Below are 27135 nucleotides of genomic sequence, written 5' to 3'. Positions count from 1 at the left end.
TCTTTTTAATGCCAAAATTAGCCCCAGTGTGACAAAATCCTGGGATTTGCAGTTTAGGAAAACATGCTTAGAATTCTCTGCCAGAGAGCTTTAGTCCATCCCCAAAGTACAAACCCCAGGATTCCTTAGGATGCAACCATGGCAGTGGAGATGAAACGATTGTGCTGTAATTGCATTGTGTGAAAAAAGCCATGGTTTAATCCAGGGAAAAGTAGTCCATGTAAAAATCTGATGAAGTGGAAGCACTATTCAATATTCTTCTGACAAATATTTTCCCAGATTTTTCCTAGAGGTTTTGGAAACCATAAAGGAACCTTCCTAACTGAGACACTGTAACGCACAAAAAAGCAGGTGTCTCTTCTCATAAACTCTAACATTTCACAGATAAAAACTGGGACACGCATGGGAAAGCAACATCAGAGTGTGGTCAAGTTGGCACAGTTATTAATAAAAAAGAATAGACGAGCTAGGAGAAGCTGCATCAGTTTGCTTTAGCTTGAGCCCACTGGGAAGGACTATACTCAGCCATCTTAGCATACGTCACCATTGGGAAAAATGGGATGACTGATTAATTGGGACTGTCCCTGCCATATTGGGAGTGTATACTATTTCAGAAGGTTCCTTTGACCTTGTGTGTGTGTTGCGTGTCTTCATTTCTGACTTATGGCAACCCTAAGGCAACCTGATCACAGAGTATTCTTGGCATGTTTCACCAGAGGGAGGTTGCCATTGCCATCCTCTGAGGCTGAGAGAGTGTGACCTCACTTTACCTCCAACAAAAGGTATGTCAACCTTTACTCTGCAGCTTAACTTGAACATCTAGCAGCGATACCACATTTTAAGGATAGTATTTGCAAATATAAGATTCCATTAAAGAAGTTCAGCTTTAGAACAACACATGTAATAATAAGAATAGCAGGGCCTCCTAACAGGTACAGACTGTTATTTGTCCACCACTCTCTGACCACTCATTCCTACCACTCTGAAACAGATACTGGGGAAAGCATAACTTTCATAAAAGCTTGTGTCTCTCTCGTAAGAAAAAACTTAATTATGGCTGTGAGGTTTTTTTCCCTTTTTTCTTTTTAGGTGGGGGAAGAGATAGAATTTCATTTTTGTTAGCAGCATGAGCATCAACTCTTGAGGGATTGCAGTATTTTTGAAGCAGATTTATTTCACACTCACTGATCTCACAGTGCAGTTTCTTTCCTTCTCCTTGGGAATTAATGAATTTCCTTTCAAGTTTTGGGTTTAACAGAGACTGGAGCTCCGGTATTGGAATGTCTTCTATCCAGAAAGATGGAGTCCTCTCCCATAGGATTTGACAGTGAACATGTTAAGGCCAGCTCAAGCTGTCTTGAAGAAAAGCTAGGTTTGCAGCCTCTGCATACACACAAGATCTTGAATATGGGGAGCAATTATGCATCTGTTCTCTTTTAGCACATGAAGGAGTCTACAATTGTTAACAAACATTATCCCAGCTTCAAGGTTTTCCAGAAGAGGTGTATACCTCTTGAATGCTAATGTCCCAGGCAAGCATTTATACTGTCTACTACAGAGGCAGGAAATTCGTGGCTCTCCAGAAATGGCAGGAGCACAACTCTCACAACTCTTTAATATCTCACATACAGAGACACAATGTGAGAGAAACTGAAACAGACAGCTGTTGTCATCTAGGCAGAGGGCTTTCAAGGCTTAATTCTCAAAAGTCTGGGGTTGAATCTCTGTGTATTCAAAAAATGCCGGTATTGAATTGGGGTTGCTACCTCTTTTTATCCCCCTCTATCTTCTCTTAAGCTCTTTATCTTATTTATGGTGGACAGTTACAACATGGTCCTGTCTGTGTTGGGAGTGGCAATGACTACTGGATTATGCCACTGCTGAGAGAAGTTAATTTCTGCTCATTTTAAAAAGAAGGGGCACACCTCTACAGGTAACTTCACATTTTAGATGGGAAGAATTTGTAACTTCAAAAGATCAGAGTGTGAAACAGAGTAAAACTGACTGATTCTCAAACCATTAGTTTTGAGATCTCTTTTCTGGGAAAAACAGTACTCAATCAGTTCAGGAACCTTTGGGGATTGATCCTGCATTATTCCTAGGTATTGAAGCCATCAGTGACACAAGGCACACAATAAACAGAATGAATGCCAGGAATTTTTGCTTTCTTTAAAAAAAAAAAAGACTATTCCCCCCAGCGCAAAATAAAGTGCAAGACGGCAGAGGCAGGTGGTGGCTCATTCAGGCCTTGCACATTTCACTAGATTTTACTTTTGACACTTCTTTTGCATCCCCGAAGGCAGGTGGTTGGAGACAGTGCCGCTCCAGGAGGGGGTACAGGAAGCATAAATCATAGCTAAACACGATTCCTTCTCCTCCCTGCCAACTATCTGCATGACTCCCTCCATCTCCTCCATCAGTTCTCGCACACAGGCTGAGTTCTGTATTAATTCCTTACACACATGTTGCCGTATACCTCACTTTCTCCTAACATGAAGAGTGCCAAGGCTCTGTGCTTCCACTCAGAAACAGATTCATAGTAGTAGAGTTGCTGTTCAGAAAATCTAATGTGTTTGTTTATGTGTGTTGGGAGGGGAGGTTGTAATCTTCCCTGAGTGGAAAATTGCATGGGTTTCTCAGATGCAGATAAATAACAGGCAGAGGAAATAGCTCAGTGACACAGCACAGGTTTTACATGTACAAGGTTGCAGGTTCAATCCCTGACATCTCCACTTAGGCATGAGATGGGGTGAGCAAGGGGACTGAGCTAATCCAAAATGATCTGGCAAGATTGGACTATCAAGACTCCTATGTAGCTTAGCCTCTTTGGGAATTATCAAGCAGAAATGTGCTATATAATCAAGCACTAAGAAATATCAAGACAGTGATTGTTGTTCAGACCTCCCTAGGAATGATAAAGACTGCCCGCAAACCATCCTATGTGAAATTACTTGGGGGGATGCTACACTGAAAACATGGAGGGTACTTCTGAGTTCACAGGATGCTTGTAAGAGTCTTCATATTTAAGGATGGTTGAATAAGAAAGGATGGGAAAAGTAATTTGCCCTTCCCATGCAAGCTCATACCTTCAAGTAGGCAAAATCTAATAGCCTGTCTGCCAATGTTGACAGCCCCCTCCCTCCATTTTGGCCTGGGAAAGACTCCTGTTTGATATCTTAGAGAACTAAGTTGCTATTGTTATGTACAGGATTTGACAGCGTATCCCACTGTCAAAGAGCTCTTGCTGTCAGCAAGTTCTTTCTACTGATGAGGTGGAATCTCTGTTCCTGTAGTTTGAGTCCATTGCTCTAGGTCCTATTCTCTGGGGCTGCAGAAAACAAACATGCTCCATCCTCAATATGACAGTCTTTCAAATATTTAAATATGGCTATTGTATCACCTCTTAACCTTCTCCTCTCCAGCCTAAACATACCTAGCTCTCTAAGTTGTTCTTCATAGGACATAGTTTCCAGACCTTTCACCATTTTGGTCACCCTCCTCTGGACACACTAGATTGTCAACATCAACTTCTTATCAACAACTTCTCTAGATGCAGTTCCCCCCCCACACACACTAATTCTTTGGACAAAGACAAAACCTACTATGGGCTTGTTCCCACTATGATGTAAAGTGAATTGCTGATCGGTTTATATGGCCATTGTTCCCATTTGAAACCAGTTCCGATTGTACTTTGAGTGATTTCTGTCACAATAAAGCAAGGCAAACGAAAAAAAAAAAAAAAAAGGTTTTTCCAGACACTAGTTTCCTAGTAGTTCTCTTGAAAAGAATTGATTCCGAAGCATGTTCAACAAGTAGGAATGACAGATCTGAATCATATCATTCTGGAGGGGAGGGACTAATGGCAGAGGGATGTTTACCATCCCTCCTCAGTCTTTGGTAGATCCACCATCCCCCCCCACCCACCTTCAGCGCTGCCTTTGTGCTTGTGGTGTGCTCTATGGGCACATTATTATAAAATTGATAGAATTGATTCATTGATTTTTGCAACTACTTGTAGTCAGTGAGGCAAGTAGTTGCAAAACCACTGAATCGAATCTTCTATCAAATATATATATATATTCCTAAGCCAGGCTGCTGCTTACATCACTGATGGCACACAGATGATTGACGTGCATTTTGAAGCAGTGCAAAGTAGTGGGGACAATAATCATGCCCAAAAAGAAGCGGTTACAAGGGGATAATGAAAAGATTCACTTTCATAGTGGGAACGGCGGACCTTTTGGAATCAATTTACCAACACAGAATGAAGGTGAATTGGAAACTGGTTTAAATGTAAGTGGGAATGAGTTTTGTGCCTTCCCCAGGGCCTGAAAGGGCAGCTGGGTGATGTCTGGAGGCACTCTTATGGCCAGTCATTGCCTGGAAGGGCTGTAGCTGTAGTGGGGAGCAGTTCGGTTAGTTGTGGTCCTGGCACAAAGGCAATGTGCAAGAAGATACTGAACCTTTCCTTGTGCAATGCCTAAAAAAATCTGATGTTGGAGTAAATAGGGAGTTACACCAGTGTAAGCACCAGCAGGAGTGTGGTTTTTATTTGCAAGTTGATCTGCGAGACCTTCCTTACATCTTTTGCAGCATCCCTTTTTTGGTTTTGTATCATACTGAGCCTTTATGCTTATCCTCTGACTATTCTCATTTACTAGCAACAGCTCCAGGTTTTTTGGCACCTGCTGTTTCTTGTAAACTGCGGCCTCTCTTTTGGGAGAGGATTACTTTAAAAAAAAAAAAAAGGGGGGGGGAGTTGCTAATACTCCAGGCTTTGCTTCTTTACGTACAATTTCTGGAAACTAAATCTTGAAGTGGAGAGAAGATAGTTTAATCTTGCCTCCATGGTACAAGACATGCACACAGAAGCCCATGGATGTCAGTATTAACACAGAGCACAACTCAGTGGCAATTATGTTGTGTCTCTGCCTCACCCCTCCCACATATCTTGGACAAAAAGATCTATTCTTAAATGGAAGGAAGATGGGCAGTGGCAGGGTAAGAGACTAGAGAACATAGAAGCATAGAAAAGTCGGTGGTGGTATCTTTACCAATAAAAGGTTGGAAGCTAGATAGGAGGAAACAAAGCATATAATATTTACTTTTTGGGATTACAACTCCCAGAATTTTCCAGCCAGCATGACCTGCAAAGCTACTATTCCAAGTGAGTAATCTTTCTAAGTTCCCCTATTTCTACTTTCATTGTTAGGCAACTGTCCATAAGAGCCCTGTAAGTTAACACAACTGTGCCATTCCTGTTTTGCAATTAAATCCAAACAGAATTGGAGGTTCTAGTGATTTGCACATTGTACTTGGACTCTGGAGACCAAGGTTCAACTCCCAACTTGGCCATGAAACCACTGGGTGACCTTGGGCAAGTCACACTCTCTCAGCCTCAGAGGAAGGCAATAGCAAACCTCATCTGAATAAATCTTGCCAAGTAAACCCCATGATAGGTTTGCCTTCAGGTCACCATAAGCTGGAAACAACTTGAAGGTACACAGATTAGGAGAAATTCGGGAAAGAAAAAGGCATACTCCAGGCAAAGTCACACAATTACGCTGAAGATTTTCAGACAATGTCATGCTTATCCAGGACTTAACCCATGAAGATCCAGGAATGCTCCAACAACAAGCTATTCCCGAGACTTCACTGTGAATGCTTTGTTGCTGGAGCATTCCTGGATCTTCATGGGTTAAGTCCTGGATAATCACGATGTGTTTAAAAATCTTCAGCACTATTGTGTGACTTTGCCAGGAGTATGCCTTTTACTTCCAGCTCCCCCTCACCCCCGGTCTGCTAATCTCCTAAATACTAACCAGGGCTGACCCTGCTTAACTTCAAAGATCAAATGGGACCTGGTGGCTTTAGGGCATTTAGGCCATGCAGGATCTTAAAACAGCATTATATATTTCAGAAATGGTAAAACATCATGCAATAATGTCTTCTTTCAGCAAAAGGCCCCAGCAATGTTGATTAATAGTCTTCTCTGCCTGTATTCAGCCTATTTCACTGCTTCCTGATGAATTGACAAAACAGGCTGAATTTGCAAATAAGATGCATTTATTTAAAAGGAAAGGAGCAAATTCTTAAGAGCTTCCATTACACTTTGCTTATTCACAGGCAATGGTGCTGCATGGGAGGATAGAATAGAAAATGCTAGAATGTGATGGCTTGGTAACTCTGTACTCTGGAATGAAGAAAGTATTGCAATTAGAGAAAAAAGGCAGAGCTTGCCATTTCAGTAGAGCTTAGGACAGCTACTTTTTGGATTACAATTCCCAGACCTTTTCTTTGAGTAGTGCTGCTTCCCAAACTCCCCAGGATAGCCACTGGGATTTCTGGAATTGTTGTGCCAGAAAGTAACTTGTTGAGTAGAAGTGTGTGAGCAATTTGACACTGAGGCCTCATTCCCACTACCTTTTAAAACTGATCGTAAATCATGGCTAGAAGACAGGAAGAGAGCTTGAAACAAATTGTGTGTTTGTGCTATAGCCAGTGGCAGTTGGTGGCTTCTATGCCAGTGGGGCAATGAATCTGCTCTGGGTGTTAGAGGAGATACTCAGGGTGCTAAACCCTATCTCCTGAATAGGTTCAGTACTTTGGACAACTCTATAATTCCATCTTAAACCCTGGAATGGATTCACAGTCTCATTGACATGGAAACCATCAGTTGCCACAGCTTCCCAAACTCCCTAGGATAGCCACTGGGCATTCTGGAATTGTTGTGCCAAAAAGTGACTTGTTGAGCAGTAGAAGTGTGTGAGCAGACTTGAAGAGGAGACTTGAAGAAGTCTGTGAGTTGTAATGCAAAGAACTAACTTTTCCAAGCTCTAGATAGGAAGCACATTCACTTGGTGCATTCATGCATCCCCATCTTCTTTATCCTTTTGTGCTACCAGTTTACTCCACATCTTCCCAGAGGAGCCTGATCAGAACACAAGTGAAAGGAATTTGTGGTTGCGGGATTAGAAGGAGACCTTATTTTGTCATTTGTCTTTATTTAAACAAACTGTGAGCAGCAGGGCTTCCTGCTGGCTGGCCAGCCCCCATCTCTTTACCTTTCTCTTTCTCTCTGAAGCCTTTGGCTTTCATGACATCCTTTCCATGACGTCAGCCCTTTTGGCATTGACTCCTCTCTTTTGAGGCTATATAATTCTTGGCTCCCAGGGGTGTATTTCCATGTCATCTCCTTTTTCTGCTACATCAAATTAAACCCAGGAGGGGCTGAGTGTTGCCTGGAACCAGCCCTGCTCTTGACAGGGTCAAATAATAACCTCGGCAAGGAGCATAATAATTTTTCAGCCATTGGATATCCAGCTCCAAGCCCTTCTTACCAGAAACTGGCCACATGCTGGGCCCTTCTGCCTTGCATTATCTTGCTCTCTTAGACCTGGATCTTAATGTTAGGCGATTATCAGACAGGGTAAAAAGTCGGGAGTAAAAGACATACTCTCAATATAATCATGCAATTGCACTGAAGATTTTCAGGTGACGTTGCACTCATCCAGGACTTAGCCTGTAAAGAAGCAGGAATGATCCTGCAACTAAACCATTCCTGGGACTTCCCCATGAATGATTAGTTGTTGGAACATTCCTGGATCTTCATGGGATAAATCCTGGATGAGCGCGTGATTATGCTGGAAGTATGCCTTTTACTCCCAGCTTTTACCCTGTCTGATAATCTCCTTAGCCCCAACTAAAGAAGACTTCCTGAATTAATGATCATGGAGTGATCAGGTACCTGACATTTCATATATGCCATACTGAATTCTGAGATAAAAGGAAGGTGGGATGTAAGTGGCATCTCTTTATTGGTTCTATAAGAGATCAGTCCTGACTTAGAAGAGCTGCATTTATAAATAAAACTAAACATGACAAATTTCTGTAATTTCTAATTGGTAAAATTATATTTAAAATATCAACAAATGTAAATAAAAAAGTTCCTATGAATATAAACAGGAGGCATAGGAGAACAGTTGATCTCAACTGGGATCATCATGGGGTAAAAAAGTAAAGACCCCTTCACCTCAGTTGCCTCTTCCCTTCTATCCATATCTTTTAAAAAACTATCACTAAAGCTTGGGAGAACACCTTTTGGGACCCCAGCATCCTCATGCTAGAAATGAACTGAAGTGCCAAGAGTAATTTTTCTAAGCTCTAAAAATTTCACAGTTTCCAATTTCATATGTGTTCTGTTTAGTTTGGGCACTTAATTCCTAGCAATCTAAAATTGTAGATCATTAAGTCTAACATCAAAGCAAGATGCAATTATAATATCCTTCCCCTTGAGTCAATTAGCTTGCTTTTCAGAAACAAAATAGTCAATAGTATTTTAATTGCAGACTTAAGGCCAAAACACCAAATAACCCAGGTAAAATACTGAAACATTGGCAACCCTAGAGAAATGGAGTGTGTCACAAAATGGCTGGAATCTATTCTGTTCTATGAAGAGTTTAGGAAAAGTACTTTTAGACTACAAGTCACAGAATCCCCCAGACTCAGGCTGAGGTATTCTGGGAGGTGTAGTCCAAAACATAACTTTCCCAAGCTCTTCAATGTTCCTAACTTAGTTATGGCCCAATAACAAGAACAGTTGGATGTCTGATTAATTTAGAAGGGAAAACGAAACAATTCTAATTAGCACCAGTGGTTACACTCTGGTGCAGTACAAATATCTTCTCAGAAGAACAATGATTAAGTAATCAAATCTTCTGTTTATTCCCAGCCCATCTAATTCTTCAAACAGCACAAATTGTGAAGAATCTCTGGCTATTAAGCTAAATAGTACCCCAAATTACAACAGGCTTTGGAACCATCTCTGATTTTTCCTAATTTTCCTGAGTCACGAATTATTTCTCAGACATTCATAAAAAGCACACCAATTCCTGCCCAACATGCCACAACAGGACAGTGATGTTACAACACACAAAGAGCAGATTTGGACACTTGTAAATCCCTCCTGCCAGAGCCCCAACCAGACGTGAGATTGGTTGGGACATGGTCCAGGACTTTCTGTATGTGTCACCCGACTGAAACCTTCTTCCCAGGGAGATACACCCAGTTCAGTGGTTCTCAACATATGATCCTTCAGATCTTCTGGATGTCAAGCCCAGGCATCTTCACTGATGATCAGGGGATTTTGGGAGCCAAAATCCAAAAATTTGCAAGGCTGACAATTGAGAATCACTAAAATAGTTATTTCTTTGAACTTCTTCCTACAGCAAGTGAATCTATATCCATAAGGTTTATCTATAAAAACTTCCCAATACCACTGATACTGGTTTTGCTACTTTCTTCTATAAAAAGTACCAAATATAAACTATAAGTCAACCTCATGTATAAGTCAAGAGCATGTTTTGGGCCCAAAATTATGGATTTTGAGATGACCCGTGGATAAGTCGAGGATAAAATTTAGGAGCATATACAGTGGATCCTTGTTATACACTGGGGTTTGGTTCCAAGATCCCCCGTGTATAACAAAATCCGTGTATGCTCAAGTCCCATTAAATATAATGACATAGCAAAATGGTGTCCCTAATAAAAAATGGAAAATCAAGGTAAATTTATACTTTTTTGGAACATTTTCAAACCGTGTATGCTTGAATCCATGTATAAAAAATCCGTGTATAAGAAGGGCCGACTGTAGCAAAGGAACTAAAGGATGAAGCAAAGGAAAACAAGACCAAAGAATTCCAGAATTCCAGAAGACGTAACTCTTTGTGCTTACTCTTAAGGGTAGATGGATGAAAGAGTAATCGGGGTCAGTGGTTCCAGGAGAGATTATACTCTTGCTTTTCACCAGGAGATGGTTCCCTTTTTAAAAAATAAGAATTGAGATACAGTACTTATATTGACCCATGGATAAATCGACTCAGTTTTTTGGGTCAATTTTTGACCTAACTTTCTAGACTTATACATGAGTATATACAGTATTGATTTGTTGTGGTTTTTTGTCTGTTCTGTAGGGTATTTTGTATTATTTATACTGGTTATAAAGAGAGCCAGCGTGGCATTGTGCTTTGAGTATTGGACTGTGACTCTAGAGACCAGGGTTCAATTCCCACCTCAGCCATGTAAACCCACTGAGTGATCTTGGGCAAGTCACACTCTCTCAGCCTCAGGGGAAGGCAATGCAAGCTTCATCTGAACAAATCTTGCCAAGAAAACCCCATTATAGGTTCACCTGTCATAAATCAGAAATGGCTTCAAGGTAAAAAAAAATTGGTTATAAATGTATGATTTTAGTTATTCCACCCTCCACTAAGTCACCTTCAACACCTTGCTGGTGAAAATCAATTAACGGTACAATCTTTCAAAGACTAGAAAGTCCTGGGTTTTGTGTCTGTACTTTCTGATTTTATTTTAGAGAGCCATACACATTTTGTTTATCCCAGAACATTTTCTGTCAGCTGCCAGTACGATCAGAGATTTGTTTATACCAGCTTCCCTGAAAGGACAGGAACAAAATCTGAGACTTGTCTATTAGTCTGGATGGTCCCATTGATATGTTTCCTTGGAAGTTACTTGCATCGTGCCTAGAGAAGGGAAAGTTTACATTTCTTGACATTTTTAGTTTTCCCTTTCTTAAAAGCTGGATTGTCCTAAACATTTAATATATATATGACAATACACACAAAAGTGCATGTAAATTTATGAAGAGAATTTGTAACTTCTGGAAATTTCTTCTTTAAAAAAGGAAATTCTAATATTTGCATACTGCCTAATAGTTGGACAAATGATTGTGGGCTAATACTTTTGTAAACCTAAACATATGCTTACAGAGGATCTACGGATGCCTTAATGAACCTGATTTATAGAAGTGAAATTTCTTGAAACAAGTACTGTATCCTTATTCCATTCCTATCATGCCTTTTATAAACTTCAACTAGTATAAGCTGACAAGAAGTAATGTTTTCAGGGGGTGTCAGCCATCTCTCTGCATCTCAGGAAATTATATATGATCATATGGACTTGTGGATCCATCATGACTCCTGGTAGGAATGTAAAAATCTGTCACTTCCATTTCTAATATCTTTCTCAAAGGTCAACAAGTATTCTGGTTAAATCCCAGTTTCCTGTCAGGTTGCAATGCTTCCCCTTCCTCCTGCCCCCTGCTTTTGCTCATGATACTCATTTTTCTAAATTTATGCATTTTACTTTTTCCCTCCTTCGACAGATTACATTTTTGTGCATGTTTTTCGAATACACATATTTTTAGTTATGAGACTTCCTAACATATAGCTAGTACTGCATTTTTCTTTCTTCACAGGAACATACTGCAAGCTCAGGAGTGTATGGGTTTCTGTGCCTAGATAAGCTTCAACCTAGTGCCAATCTCAAGAGGTGCAAAATGATATTTTCACAGTGAAATGCTAATATGAATTTCCAGGCAAGGTTGCTGCAGAATAAAGAAATACAGCTTACAGCAGGCAGAAAATAGCTTTAGACATGTTAGTGACAGTTCTGAGTTTAAGGATCATGTATTTTATTTCCCATTTTTCTTCTTTTACAAAAATATATTCATGGAGACATGGGGAAGACAGAGATTATCAGATTCTAACCTTGCATTTTGCTCTGTTGTTCTATGTGTGGAAATTACAGAATATACTCTGTCTTTTTTCTCATAAGGTGAAAAGCTTTTTTGAGGGCTGGGGAAGATTTTCAACCTGGGAAGCTATGAAACCACCTTTTCATCTATATACCATTATAACACAACTGGAGACATGGGCCACTTGGGCTGCATGCAGCTTTTGTCTGACCTTAAGCAGACTAAGATGCCCCTCTGTAAATGACCAGTTCTGGACTGTGCAAGAACAAATTGACTTTTCCCAGTTGTCCTCTAAGTGAGGAGTAACAGGCAGGGAAAGAAAAAAAAAAGGATGGCAGAAAGGCTCAAAGAAACAGGGAGAGAGAGAAGAGGTGGCACTGTAGAAAAAGAGAAGGCAAAGCAGAATATCTAACCCACTGTTGACTCTGGTCCTACTGAGTTTTGTTTGGTTCCATGCACCACCAGTTTCCAGCTCCTATTGGATTACCTTTGAGAAAAAAGTGACCCTTAATAGGAAAAAAGGCAGATTTTGGAAAAGTCTGGAATTTTTATTTTGTTTTGTTTTGGCATGCAGCTTCCAAAATCTCCCGTGCAACATTGCCTATAGGTGTGCTGGCTGTGGAAGTATGGAAGTTGTAGTCCAAAAAGAAAATTTACCAAGTTCTGGTTCTATGTTCTTATCTTAGTAATGTCCTAAAACTACAACAGTTGAACATTTGGCTCATGATTCAGCCCCAAAGAGATTATCCCTGAGGAAATGGGGGCCATAGCTAAGGAAGGCTACTTTAAAAACAAAAACAGAGTACCACTGGCCATGTCTGCTGCAGGATTCTAGAAAGTGAGGTTCAAAAAGTAAATTTATGAGGCTGTGATCCTGGAGGAAGACAACACCTGGCAGAAAAAGGTTGCTACTATCTAGGGATGTATTTCTTTCCTGATTTCCTTCTCAAAGAAAGCAGGGAATAATTTTAGCATGTTGCTTTCTGCGACAAGAAAATATTTGAAAAATGCATAGTATTTGAAGAATATTCACACCAGGAGTATTCTGTGAAGGAATGTTGTTTTCTTCTCCAAACATCACACATCTGAGGCAGAAGCATGAGTTAAGGTGCAGAATTTGCTTTTCTGATCCGAATGTAATTGTTTTTCAATGCAAAAAAATGTGTTCGGTGCTAAACCCTGCAGATAAAGGTTACAGCTGCATTTTGTAAAAGAGAAAATCAGGGCCAAACGATAATAACGTGCGACTGACATGGACAATTTGGGCCTAGAACTGCAATGATAGCAAGCAGAATTACTATTTTATGGAAATAAGTAGAATTCACTTCCCAGTACATTTGAATAAGAGGATTAGACTTGCAATTGTGTTATAAAAATGTAAAAAAATGAGTCTGATCTGTTAAAATCTGGAAAGTACGGATTCTGGCAGATGTACAAAGAAGCCTTGATTTACTCAAAAATTGGCCCCAATCCATCATAAAGTAAACAACAGTAATGTTGACTTCTTTGATTTGCAGAATTCACATACACAGGAACTTTCTCATGTTCTGCACATAGATCAGATTGCCACATGCTTCACATATTTTATGTAACATCCACATTTTAATTAACAGCCATGATTTTGTTTCAGCAAAGAAACCTTAAGGGCTGCAGTCAATTTAAATTTAAGATTATTGTATCAAATCAGCATAACTATGGTGCAAAAACAATAGGTCTGAAGCTAGAACACCCTCGATTTGTGTTTAAATAATGCAAAGATATGACAGTTATCGTGTCACATGATGCACCTCTCCTGTGTGAAATGGAAGGGAGAATGCTTGCCATCTGCAGTTGGTGTTTGCCATCTGCACTTTTTAGAGCTGAGCCAAAATATGTCAAGAGTGTATTTTTTCTGTGGAAAATATCTGTGAAAGGCACTTTGCAGAATTTTTTCCAAATATTTTCTACTCTAACTGTATATTCATAGCAGCAATTCTGTGATCCCACATAATTCCCTGGAATGATGTTAGATCTGAGATTGGGTAGAGGATCTAAAATGGTGGCCAGGGATGCTGCCTCATTTATGTTTGCCATTTATACAAGGAGAAAGGCATACTCTCCAACTGTTCCAGTCTGGCAGGGATAGTCCCAATTAATCTGCTGTCTTCCGACTTTTAAAATATATCTGTTTCTCTCTTCTCCTTCCACTTTTCCCCTTTGTCCTTAGTTTATTTCAGTTGTTGAAAACTGAGTTCAAAATGCAAAAGTAGTTTGTACTGAATTAACTCAGGGAGAGGAGACTCTTGCTCTTCCCAGTCGACTCAGACAAAAGCAAACTGCTGCAGCCTCTCCTAGTTTGTGTGTTCTTCCTCATCAATGACTTTTGCCTTCCTGACCACATTCTGATGTTGCTTGGTACATGAGTCCTGCTTTTTATCTGTGAAATACTGGAGAGCTTTGGTGGCAGAGAAGGTGTACTTCTGTGATAGAACCTGTTTCCCCCCCTTTCCAGCCCAATCCTGTCCCATGCGCAGATCGGGCTGAAAAGTGCATGCAATAAATTCCTTAATCTCTCTCTTTCTCTCCCTCTTCCATCAATATAAACTATGTATGCATGCATGTCTCTGCATCCATGCTAGTATACTAGTAATATTACCTGTTATTAATTTCTTAGCCTCAGACACCTTTTAAAGTCAATTAATCTAAAAATTTACTTAATTAACCTGTAGCCCTAGGGAAAGCCAAGTACAAATTTAGACCGAACAGGAAAGGAAATGCTTTAGAAAACAACTGAACATCACAGGGAACTGCCCTATAAGAAAGAGACAAAACTCTGTAGGTTCACTTGAGCGTCCTTCTCTGTTTCACCCTATTGATATGTTATTATCCATAATTTGCTTGTTAAAATGCAGAACCTGGGAAAGCTGGACTATAGATAACAAAATTCTCCAGCCAGCATAACACAGTGAAGGGCTGAATGGTTCCACAGCATTTCTTTTTTTCCCTTTCCTTTATTATTTGTTTATTTAAATATTCGAGAAAGTTTTCTGTACATATACTCCATACAGATACCAATATACAGTGTTTCAAAAACATTACCAGGGCAGAAAAAAATAAATATATCAATACATAAGAAAATGCATATAAAAAAAAGTGAGAGGTTAGTATTATTTTATCCAGATTTCTTACTATGATTTTCCCATAATTCTGAAACTTTAACCCATTTCTCTTCGTACTGTTGCTGGGTTCTATTATTTTTAGACATAGAAATCATATCTAGAGTGGCCAATTCATTCAACTTTAACACCCATTCTCTTACTGTTGGAGTCTTATTCGATTTCCAATACTGAGCCCATTTTAGCCGCGCCGAAGTAATCATATATAATAAAACACTCTGCTCATCCTGTATCAAATTATCCTGAATATCATCTGTTATATTTAACAAAAATAATTCTGGGCTCAAGGGTATATTTTTCTTTAAAGTACCAACTATTTGTCTATGGATCTGCTTCCAAAATTTTTGAGCAGCCTTACACGTCCACCATAAATGGTAAAAAGAACCTCCTTTTTCACCGCATTTCCAACAAATAGGATTTCCATGTTTAGCAATTCTAGCAAGTCTGGTTGGAGACAAATACCACCTATAAAATAACTTGTAGTAGTTTTCTTTCAGATTATTACAGGTAGTAAAACGCAAATTTCTTTTCCATACATTTTCCCAACTGATCATAGGTATATCTCTTTGAATATTCTGTGCCCATCTTACCATGTTAGTTTTCACTGTTTCGTCCCACATCTCAATACTTAACAGATATATATAAATTTTTTTGATTAATTTTATTCTAGTACCTCTAATAATCTTGTCAAAATCAGACTGTATATCTTCTTTATCTAGTTCGTCCTTATCTCTCTTCCATTCTTCCCTAATTTGTAAGTATTTTAACCACATAAGGTGGGAATCTAATTTTATTATATCCTCCTCAGCTTTTAGAACCTCTACACTACCTACTCTTGTTAATAAATCTTCATATCTCAGCCATTTTATTGTTGCTTTAGTTTCTTTTTTGTGATACGCCTCCTGTGGTGAGGTCCATTTTGGTAATCCTCTATAAAATAATTTTTTATATTTATTCCAAGTAAGAAGCAGAGAGTTCCTGATATAGTGTTGTTTAAATTGCATTTTATCCTTATTTGTTCCATAACAAATAAATGCATGCCAACCTAGCTTTAAACCATAGCCTTCAATAAAATTCATCTTGTCATCTTCCAACGAAATCCAATCTCTAATCCAATTTAGGGCGCATGCATTATAGTACAATTCCAAATTGGGTAATCCCAATCCTCCTCTACGCTTGGTGTCCTGCAGTACTTTAAGTTTAACCCTAGGTTTCTTTTCCTGCCACAAAAATCTCACAATATCCTTTTCCCAGATCTTGAAAGGTATCTTATTTGTTACAAACGGCAATGTTTGAAACAGAAAAAGCATTTTTGGGAGAACTTTCATTTGGATTGTTGCAATCTTTCCTAACAAAGATAATCTTTGTTTCCCCCATCTTTTTAGATCTTTCTTTATATTCTCCCAAACCGGAACATAATTGTTTTTATACAAGTCTTGATTATTTTCTGTCAAAGTTATACCTAAATATTTCACTTTATCAATTAACTGAAACTGTGTACAGGATCCAAATTCTTCTTTTTCTCTTCTGGACAAATTTTTGGTTAAAATCCCAGTTTTCTTTTTATTCACCCTAAGCCCTGATAATATGCTAAATTCCTCTAGAACTTCTTCTAGTATTTGAATTGATTTCTTTGGGTTCTCTAGAATAATCACCAAATCGTCTGCAAAAGCACGAAGCTTAAATTTATATTTCGAAAATTCCAATCCTTGTATTCTGACATCTTTCCTTATTTTGTTATTAAGAATTTCAATTACTAGTAGAAAAAGCAAGGGTGACAGTGGACAACCTTGGCGGGTCCCTTTCTCAATATTAATTAAATTCGTCTTTTCCCCATTTACTATAACTTGTAGTCTGTTTATTATATATGTTCATTATCCAGTTCTTATATCTACCCTTTATACCCCATTCATCCAATGCGATTTCTAAAAAATCCCAGTTTACACTATCGAATGCTTTTTCAATATCCAAAAATGCTAGCCCCAATTTTCTACTTCTATGCATCTGAAAGAACTCTATCACGTTAACAATTAATCTGATATTATCCTTCAAATGCCTTTTTGGTAGAAATCCTGCTTGCTCTGTGTTAATTATAGATGTTAATATCTTTTTCAATCTTTCTGAAAGGATAGTAGTAAAAATCTTATAATCGCTATTCAAGAACGAAATAGGACGGTAGTTCTCTATTAACTCGGGGTCTTTGCCCTCTTTTTGTATTAACGTTGTTACAGATTGACGCCAGGATTCCGGGTACAATCCCCAATCTATACCATTTATGGTCTTTAATAGGGGGGGGGGGTATTAATTCTTCTTTAAAAGTCTTATAAAATTTTCCTGACAGCCCATCAGGACCAGGGGCTTTCTCCTCCTTGATCTTTTTTATTGCATTTTCTAATTCTTCCACAGTAACTGGTTCGTTTAGGTTGTGAGCCTGAAATTCTGATATACCAACCCCAATTTTATCTTTTATATACTCTCTTATATTAACCCTCAATTCTTGAGATGATTCATTTTTCTTGTAAAGATTCTCGTAATAATTTCTAATCACTTCCTTTAATTTGTCCTGATGTGTAATCAGAACTTCTCCTTTTTTCAAATTCGATATTAATTTCTTCTCTTTTTTCTTTTTCAATTTCAGAGCCAGCCATCTTCCAACTTTATTAGCTTTTTCAAATTCATTATATTTACTAAATTTAATTTTATCTATCATTTCCTGTACTATATTTTCATTAATCTTGTTTTGAATCAATTGCATTTCATTAATCACTACCTCATCTCCTGGCTTACTTTTAGCCTCTTGCTCCTTCATTTTCAATCTTTCAAACAGATCTTTATCTTTTTCCCGTTTTTCTCTCTTCTTCCTTTTTTCCTGTTGCATTAATAATCCCTTAAAGATCGCTTTGCCCGCGTCCCAGACGATATGCATAGGCGTTCCTTTTTCCATATTCTCGTGAAAATGGTTCTAATGGCCATTCTGGCTCGGCCAGTTTAGTCCCAAATGTAAAATTTGAAAGCTTTGTTCATTTGTAAAAGACACATCTTTCTACCACTTTCCCAATTATTTTTCTTACCACAAAAAAATATGAGCTGTGGGTCAAACTAGATGTTAAGAGGAATTCATTTTCCTTCTAATTAACATCTTTTCTCTCAAGCAGTGAACATACTGGTGCATAAGGTATGAGACTTGCAAATTAAGGCTTTGTTTAATCAGTCAGAAAACTAGTCAGAAAAGAAAGCATAGAATCATAGAGCTGGCAGAGACTGCAAGGGTCATCCAGTCCAACCCCCTGCCATGCAGGAATACACAATCAAAGTATCCCCAACAGATGTCCTGTTTAAAAGCCTATAAAGAAGGAGACTCCACTATGGCTCCATTCACACTATGAAATAACCCCATTTGGAAACCGAGTTATTTCCCTGTCGTTCAGACTTGCACTGATTGTACTCGGTGCACTTTGTGGATGGTGATGGTGGCAACCAAAAGCCTATTTAAACTGGTGCATTTGGCACTGGATCCCTTAGCGGTTCTTTTTTTAAGAACCACAGTGATCCACATCTCCCATAGTGTGAGTAAGCTACCGGATCGATTTGGATCATGCAGCCACCATTCAGGAAATGGAGGCACCTCCATTTTGATCTGGAACGATAGCGAATGAGAACTTCAGACTGGATTTAAATGTCATGGAGCGATTTGCTGCCTTAAAATGTAGTGAGAATGGTGAATCGGTTTTGAATTGATTCACAGATGTGAATCTCTCCATACAAAAAACCTAAGTGTGACTGGCCCCTACATATGTGTGTGACAAACTGACATCTTTCATTTCTTGAAGGAGCATTTCTTCTAAATACATGCTCGGTATATCCTATAGTTTGACATGAAGGTGGTACAACCTCTTTTGATTAGTATCATTAGGATCTGTTCATCCGCAAGTGCATTGAGGACTTGTATCCCTAGCTGCCAAAGCACAGTATGACATTCTGTCACCCTCCATTAAATAATAAGTTGTGTGATGCAGGGACTTCTATGCTATTTTTATTATTAAGTTATTTTTGGTGTCACATTTCAATTATGATACATATGACTACTAACTGAAAGATTTCTCTAACAGAGAGAATTACTTAAAATGGATTACTGCCCCTTGACTCTTAAGCTAAGTTTCCGGTTTTGTTCCTTTGCAAACCTTGCCTTGGGCTTTACTGTCTCTACTATTATTGCACGCTTATTGCTCCTAATTTAATGCATTTTCCAGTTCACCCTATGAGTAAACCAAAGAAACAACCCCTACTTAATCTTTAAGGTGCTTTAAAACAATATACAGTGGTACCTCGGGATACGAAATACCCAGGTTACGAAATTTCCGGGATACGAAAAAATCCCATAGGATTTAATTGTTCCGGGTTACGAATGTTTACTCGGGTTACGAAAAAAATTTTGGTGCTTTTTTCGGCTTTTTCGCACGGAATCGCGGCTTTTCCCCATTAGCGCCTATGGCATTTCGGCTTACGAAGGCTTTTCGGGTTACGAAAGCGGCCGCGGAACGAATTAATTTCGTAACCCGAGGAAGCACTGTACTAATTTATCTCTTGCATTTAAATTTTATCAATATTATTAATGTTTATAATTTTAATAATGCAGACAATATTTGGCAAAGAAACAGCAGCGTTGGCAAATATTTCCTGTGCCTTCCATCCCAGGACAAGCTCCTATACTGACATGATCTTAAACTTTCTCACTGAAACCAAAGGGCCCCAATCAATGGAAAGACAAGCAAGCATCCTGCACAGTTTCATACATTTCTAATCAGAACAAAGTGTCATTCTGTTATGAAAATATTCATTTTCTACACAATTTAAGTGGATATCTCAGTCTTTTCCACTGAAGCCAACACTTCAAAATGCTAAATGTTGCCTGAATTGTGTCCAATGTGTGTCTGTCAGGCTCTATCCATGGTTTACTTTTGATAAATTCCAAAACATAATCTAATTTGGCTTTTAAGGGAAATGGGACTGATTTTTTTCCCCTACACTCCCAAATTCTTCAAGAATTAATGATGTCAAAGAGAGGCCTGAGATTTGCTGGAGAAAGGTAATAACCAGAAATCCATTCTATTTTTTAAAAACTACATACTGTATAGCAGAAAATCCTCTCATCCATTTGAAAAATATTTTTAAGTATTTTAAATCTGTGACAGATTATGTAGTTGCTGTTGAGCCGCTCATAAATATGTAACACATTTTATAGAGAAATTTTAAAATACATTTTTTAAAACCTCGTAGAGCTATTTAAAGCAAAATGTATAGTAAAACATAAATTAGTCACACTTAAAGCAGACCCATTGAATTTAGCTATAATTTAGTTATTTCAGTAATCTACTTTAAATATAATTATATCCAGATCCATTCAATGGAATTAATCTTAAATCCTAATGCCCAGTGCTATACACTGCTGGTAAATGGAGAAAACATACAGTTCCTGTTATTTTAGGTTAACTAGATAAAACACTTGGGTAAAATAGCTGAGAATTGCTGTCTAAAATACACATACAGTACTGGGAAACAAATCCCATGAAAATTCATGGGAGAATTTTCTACTAAGTATGTTTGGAACTAGGAATAAAAACACACACCGATATAAAAGGGAGAAATCAAACTGCTATCTTCTCCTTTTCTGAAATCCATGATTAGCTTTGAGTGTTTTTGTAAAAACAAATGTGGATATAAGTGCACATAATAGCTGCTCTGTGTGTCTCAGCTTCACACTTTGCTGTTCCATATTAAAGGGGAAGCCAAAATAAATATTGAAAATGTCTTACAGTAGTCACCTCTGAAAACAAAATAAACATAAGTGCGTTTATTAACTGATGATATGAGTCTCCTCTAGGATGGCACAATACCATATTCATTTTGTGCACAATTTAAATGAGAATAAAAATTTATCAGTGTGTAAATAGAACTGACAGTTCTCTGGAGCTGTTATTTCCCCAGAATATCCAGAAACCGATTCTCTCGATTGGAAAGGAGTATATCCTCCCTCTAGTGTGCATGCGTATGTACATGGATGCAAAGGCCATTTCACGCACACTGCAGTTGTTTAGGTAAATTTTGTTTTCGAAGAAAATATTGTCAATTTTATATTTTTTTCTAATGTAATGTTTAACCAAAAGAACATATATTACCTTTTAAAGTTTCAATCCTAAACACACTTACCTGGGCGAAGCTTTCAATGAATTCAGTGGAACATATTTATTTTTTTGAGTAAACATGCATATGATTGTGCTTCACTCACAATCCTATAGCTATTTACTTCAAATTAACCTTCCTTTGTACTCAGCTTTTGAGCAGGCATTTGTAGACTACACTGTCTCCAATCCTTTGTGTGTGAGGTACCTTTACTTTAATAGCAAAACCGCATTTGAATCAAAGTATAGCCTTTGAAAATTAACTATAGTAATTATACTGCAAAGAAGATGGGGGAAGACGTGCGAGAGCAGGGCAGTTTGCCGCAGTAGTTTTCAAACAGTTAACTTCAAAGGAATCCTTTGTAAACTAATTTCTCTGATGGTGAACCCTGGTGTATTGCAAAGAATTCTGGGATACTTTCTATCTTGGGCATTAATGCACAGGGATCTGGCTTTTGAGCTTTACTGAAGCCTGTTGAGCCTTACTCTCAGCCTGCGTGAATTGAGAATATATCCTAGAAACATGCACATGCCACTCTCTTGAAGCTACACATTATAGAGGAGCACTGGCTGTGGTGGAAAAGAATAGCTTGTCAGTATTATTCTCCTCATAGAGGATCTTCTTCTGATTAGTATCCAAGGGACCTGAGGACTCCTTGGTGTTAACAGTGTTTTAAAAATATTGGCATACATGAGGGGATAGATTGTAAGAAGTATGAGAGGAGAGTTCAAATACTTCCATAGCCATTGTCATTGTCTTGGACATGTCATCCTCCCATCATGGATCAGCTGTTTGTTAAATGACAATAGAAAGGCTTATCTGAAACCTCTGGTGGTGATATAGAGAAATAAAGAAATAATGATTAATAAGCTTAGCACTGTCTAGTGCTCCAGATGTTGTTGTTGTGTGCCTTCAAGTCTTTTCTGACTTATGGCAACCCTAAGGCAAACCTATCACAGGGTTTTCTGTGGCTGAGAGTGTGTTAACACATCCAAGGGCACCCAATGGGTTTCCATGGCCAAGGGGTGGTCTCCAGAGTCATAATCCAATGCTGAAATCATCACACCATATCATGGCATAAAGCAAGAATATTTAGGAGAATTAGCTTCTTACTATGGAATTTATCACACAGAAGAAATTTCTCTTAGTTTCAAATGAAAAGAAGTGGGGCCAGAACGCATTCATGTGAATTTGCTAGTTCAGCGAATTTATGTGAATTCAAATTGCGTTCGAACTGACTTCCCATTGCCCAAAAATAGCTTGCCATTGCCCGAAATTGCATGTGATCACCTCTCACACAATAATGTGAAACCCCATGATTGTGTTTGGACTGACTTCCCATTGTCCGAAATTGCGTGTGGTAGTCTATCACGCAATAACGTTAAACCCCATGATTGCATTCGGATTGCCATTGGATTATACTTCCAATTTCCCTTGTCTGATAAACTCCTCTGTTTCTCATTGACCTTAAAATAGCAATTTGTTTAGATATTATCACCTATGATGATATCTAAAACAGCTTATGAAGGCTCACACCAACACACAGGAGATTATCAGATGGGGGCAAAGCGGATTGCTCCTGACCTTAACCTGTGGCATTTTAGTGATCGGGGGGGGGGGAAAAACCCCCCCCCATACTTATCTCATTCATCTCCCATCCATAAAGAGTAATGGACCCATTTGGTATTAACGGATATGACAGATCCATTATTCTTTATGGACAGAAGAAAAACGAGATAAGCGCACAGGGGTGTGATAATCTTCCCCCTGATCATATGAATACCACAGGTTAAGGACAGGAGCAATCCACTTTGCTCCTCCATGTGATAATCTCCAGATTGACATGTAAATCACTTCTTCTCAACCAAGGGTCACATAGTATATATACCCCACTCACTTCCATGCCACCATTTTCTGAAGATGACAGCCACAGATGCTACTGAAATGTCAGGAATAAACTCTTCCAGAACATGGCCACAAAGCCCGAAAAACCCACAGAAAACTATGGCTGCCAGCTGTGAAAGCCTTCAACTTCAGAAACAGTTTACTAAGGCATACAAAATACCAGATTTCATGGGGATGGTTATCATCTCACCTTTTATGTCCAGACTCACTAAGGAAACACAGCCTTTCACCTCACCGGGGGGTGTTGGGTGGAAATAATGAACGAAATCTTGATGTTCACCCCCGGAGTCCTTGAATTGTGTTTCAATTTCTTAACCCTTGTTTCAATGTCCTTTTTTCATTATATTGGGCATTTCAATTCTAGCTTGGATTTAGAGACTTATAGCATTTAGGCCTCAGTCCTATACATATTTACTTGGGAACAACTGTCATTGAACTCAATGAGACTTTTTTCTTCATAAACATGCTGTTAATCTACCTGTCCTCTTCACTATTAAAATAAAGCACCTGCTGTTGCACATCTCATATGTACTGTAGCTACTTGTAAAAGAAGAGCAGGAAAATATTATACCCAAGTGCTTCACTACATAACCTATGAAGAAGCCATTATTCCATAATAATAGTAATAATAGCTTGTCTACAAGCAGCAATTAGAGTGGGTTGGAGGATATTTTATTTTGAAGAGACAAATTCTCCTCAGAGTATTATTTTGTGTGTAGTGGTGGAGGGAACATTGCATTTTCATCTCACTTCACTTTAGTGAGCACCCAACATCCATGACTCCGATTCTGAGAGAAGAGAGAGGATTTCCAAAAAGTCAAGGACCTTTTTCCAAACTGAGGAAATTGTGAATTCTCAATGTGTTTTCAGCTCCATTCCCATGGGCAAAGAAAATACACAAGATTTTATTCTTCTCCTCAAAACCTACAGCTATTTAGGGAAAATATAACCTCTCCTCAAATTATTGAAATATATACATAAATGACAGTAGCGTGTTTGTGTCTGAGGCAATGTAGAATCCATTGTACATAAACTGTTTTTTTCTTTACACAGCTAACATTAGTGTAACATTACCATAGCTGTACTTATTATTAATGTTTGCAAAATATTCAGACTAGCTCATGTGCATTTTGTAAGGTGTGCTAATCTCACAAAACATTATATGGAAGGTCACAATAATGTCAGTACATCATTTGAGACAATTCAAGGGTGGCCCCCCCCCATGTCTTCAGGCAAACAGAGGAACAGAAGATGGAAAATTTGTGGGTTTTGAGACTCATACAACAAGGGAACTTTCTCCCCTGCCTTGTATATTTTTGCAAACCCTGAAAAGCAGCTCTAGTTCCCCACAAAATAGTCACCAAGCCCAAAAACATAAACAACAAATGAGCCATTTGCTACAAAACCACTCACATTTCCCTGTATCTCTTACACATTTTATTACCAAATGTCTCCTGTAAATATGGATATATTTAGTAATATAAGCACCAGGACATTAGCTGTCTCGATCGCTAATCTCTATCAAATTTTCCTTGCCTGCCTCAGCTGAGGTATTACAGCTTCATTTGGAGAATGCTGCAGTGTAAGCATTGCAGACTTTTGGTGTCACACATCCTGCTCTTGAATAACTGTGTCTGCATTCTGCTCCCTTTGCTATCCAGGGTATTATTTATCCACCATTATACTACAAAACATTGGTAAGGCCGAAATAATGCAGATAATGTCTCCATACGAATGCTGCAGATTTTGCCGCCTCTAATATTTCTCTGATCATATTTTCCAGTTTTGGCTGCTTTCACAGGCTGTGCTAGAATTTATCATGCATCAGGGAAAAGAGTGCAGAGAAACGATGTGATAGAATAACACAATGACACAATACAGCAATGATAGCAAACCAACCAACCTTTTTTCCGCCCCCCTGACAGCCGCTTCTGGAGACCGCGTCCACCACTCTCTCCACTGAGGTTCCTGGAATCCGATATGAGCCGGGCTGGAGTTTCTTAAAAATGAAACCCTCTTTGCTAGGAGTTTATGAGGAAGTTTGGCGAGTTTTACAAGCCCTTGGGTAAATGGCAGACGGTCACCCCTGTTGAGTTAGATTGGATCCACGGATGGGGAAGGGGTAACAGAGCTTCCAATGATCTGTTGAAGCATTACTGAACTAGGCAAGCTTGGATAGTCAGGTTTCTTATCCAGTCATGGAACCCTGAGCCACGGGTGGCAAAAGAGCTTTCCAGAACTCTGGAGCTTTGATCTGAGGTTGCTGCATTCCCAAATGGCACCAGCCTGAAGGAGTGGGCTCCGACAGTGATGAACAGTGTGTCAAGGAGAGGGGGCAAACCCTCTGACAAGACAGATGCCCAAACACATCCGGACAGGTGGGCAAGCGGTGCAAGAGGGAGAAAGACAGAGATGGGGGCGGGCATCCACACAAGTGGAACCATGCATATACCACAAAACAAACACCAATTGGACACGCCACAGTTACGTCAACGTTCAAGGAAAAACGAGAGCCAAGAAATACACACAGAAGAAAGAAATCTTTGTGTGTATTTGTGTTTAGGATTTGAGAGGGTTTGGATTTTTTTTTAAAACCTTTAAGGAAGAAGGTGAAAGAGAAGAGATGAGAAGCTCGAATACTGTGGCTTGTACGTCCATTCACCTATTTTTGTGGAATCAGTGGTCAGCACAACAGAGTTCGTGGTCAGAGGGAGATATGATGGAGACCAGGCAGCTGGGGGGAATTGGAATTCAGGCATTTAAAGACCTCTTCTGACTTTAGAACGTAGACATTTAAAAGCATCTTTAAAGGCATTCTCATCTTCTGGTGTGTCCATTTGCACAATCATCTCCACAGCTCTTCCCTCCGGTCTGCTGCTTTTTAAAGACAGATTAATGTAAAATAAAATAGCTCTTGTGCACGGTATAGGTGCAATTGAAAAAGCCAACCTGTTTTGTTTAATTGAGACCTGGAAGGATGGCAGGAGTGAGCCTCAGGCAGGTTTGCCTTCTAGACAGATACTCAGGGACCAGGGGGCATATTACTATGACATCTATCTTTCTGTTTGTCACCCTGGGTACCCCAGTGATTGGTGGCCTGCGAGATATAATTGTATTAGACAGGTAGATTTTGCCACAAGTACAGAAGGGGAAAGTCACCTTTCCAGTAATTATTTTAGTTCAGAAATGATAACGTCTTTCAGCCAAGACGAGGACAACCTGTGATCTGCTGAAGCGAGGCAAGATTGGTTCGACCATTGCACCAAATATTGCGGATACCAGAGGAACATATTTTGAGTGTCTGAAAAGGACAGCAAATTGTTATTTACTTTGTTATTTTATTTTTTACTTCCCAGGAGGGGGATGCTTTTGGACTTTCTTGCCCCATGAAGCAAAATAACCTGTGTGGCTTTGGCTAACAGACACATTGGCTTAGATCGGAGGGTGCCATTTGCTGTCCTGCTTCAGGCAGCAAAATATTCAGGGCATGCTTTGCATTAGAGGCTTGGGGATGTTCTGTTTTTATTGCTTTCCTGAGACAGTGGATACAAGAGGGTTGCCAGGTATTGAAGCGATTGTGGTAGACAGCATTGTCTATATTCAGCTTTTCAGGCCTGCCTTTCAGCCTCGGTTACAAGGGGATCCAACCAGAATACATTTCTATTTAAAAACAATGCAGAAGATTGTTTGTTACCGGAAGCAAGATTTAATCTGACTTAGGTGCAGTTTATGCCGTAAGTCTCATTTGTACAACCATAAAAACCTATTTGAGTTAAGTGTTTAGGGGAAAGAAACTGTTTTTAAAAGCCTGAGCTATTATCTCTTCTTCATGTTAACCCATTTTGCATTGCAACTTCGAAGTGGGAGGGAGAGTTTACACGGCAACAAGAATTGGCAGAGGCCTGTCACCAGTGTAAAACCCCCCCACAAAAAACCCTGCTCACACGCCAGCCAGAGTTTATATGCAAGAAGGGACACGGAATACACTACAGACAATGTGATGAGTTTCACCCAAAGGAGATGGATGAGCATACACCAAACAACTCATAGCCTGGACTGGAGATTAAGAACAGGCAACAAGGTTATCACTTAATTCAGAGAGGACTATTGCATTTCTTTTAAATCAGAGATTGGAAAAAATTACTTTTTTATACAGCTCCCAGGATTCTACAGCCAGCATGGATTCTGGGAGGGCTAGTACAAAAAAGTAACTTTTCAAAGCTACCTGGGTGATGCTGAGATCCAGTGTTGCCAATTTCCGGGGAATTCCCCAGAATTCAGGGAATTTAATTAATTTCTTTCTGGGGATTTTGACTGAATAATAATAATAATAATAATAAT

The 27135-nt window shown here is 39.0% G+C and overlaps 1 protein-coding gene across 1 annotated transcript in view; it reads right to left on the bottom strand.

Moving 5' to 3' along the window:
• NTN5 (netrin 5) overlaps positions 1–24948 on the bottom strand; it is a 50902-nt gene extending 25954 nt beyond the window's left edge. The window contains exon 1 of the mRNA XM_042475714.1: positions 24698–24948. The gene's annotated coding sequence lies outside the window, so the exon portion shown is untranslated. The remainder of the gene's footprint in view (positions 1–24697) is intronic.
• Between the last annotated feature and the right edge of the window lie 2187 nt (positions 24949–27135).

Source organism: Sceloporus undulatus, chromosome 6 (assembly GCF_019175285.1).
Source record: "Sceloporus undulatus isolate JIND9_A2432 ecotype Alabama chromosome 6, SceUnd_v1.1, whole genome shotgun sequence".
NCBI classification, from domain to species: Eukaryota; Metazoa; Chordata; class Lepidosauria; order Squamata; family Phrynosomatidae; genus Sceloporus; species Sceloporus undulatus.
The sequence above is the reverse complement of the archived record's forward strand: the minus strand, read 5'-3'. Positions and strand labels throughout refer to the sequence as shown.